This window comes from Corvus kubaryi, unplaced genomic scaffold (genome assembly GCF_017639235.1).
Source record: "Corvus kubaryi isolate FWS band 111438036 unplaced genomic scaffold, C.kubaryi_AGA036_p1.0 37354, whole genome shotgun sequence".
In the NCBI taxonomy this organism is placed as follows: Eukaryota; Metazoa; Chordata; class Aves; order Passeriformes; family Corvidae; genus Corvus; species Corvus kubaryi.
This window is the reverse complement of record NW_024581116.1, coordinates 13255788-13256175: the sequence shown is the minus strand read 5'-3', so window position 1 is coordinate 13256175 and position 388 is coordinate 13255788.

Below are 388 nucleotides of genomic sequence, written 5' to 3'. Positions count from 1 at the left end.
GAATATATGTTGTGCCTTGAATGCTTTTAAGAGGCACATGCTGGGCTGGCCCAGGGGAGGCCTTCCAACACCAATGGATGCAATGATCAATCACACTGACCCTTCATGGGTTTTGGGGGGGGGTTTAGGGTTATTTTTAATCCCAAATCCTTCGTCCGGCAAAGCAGTGCCGTGGACGGGAAGGCACCCGACCCCCTCCCTACCGCATGTGGCACGCAGGACCTCTACGGGGAAAGTGGCGTCGGATGCCGGGAATCTGCAGGAACACAGGCGCTTCCCCGGAACGGGAGCGCTGGCGGCGGGTGTCGGGAGCCCGCGGGCACAGGGACGCTCCCCGGAAAGGGAATGCCGGCGGCGGGTGTCGGGAGCCCGCGGGCACAGGGACGCT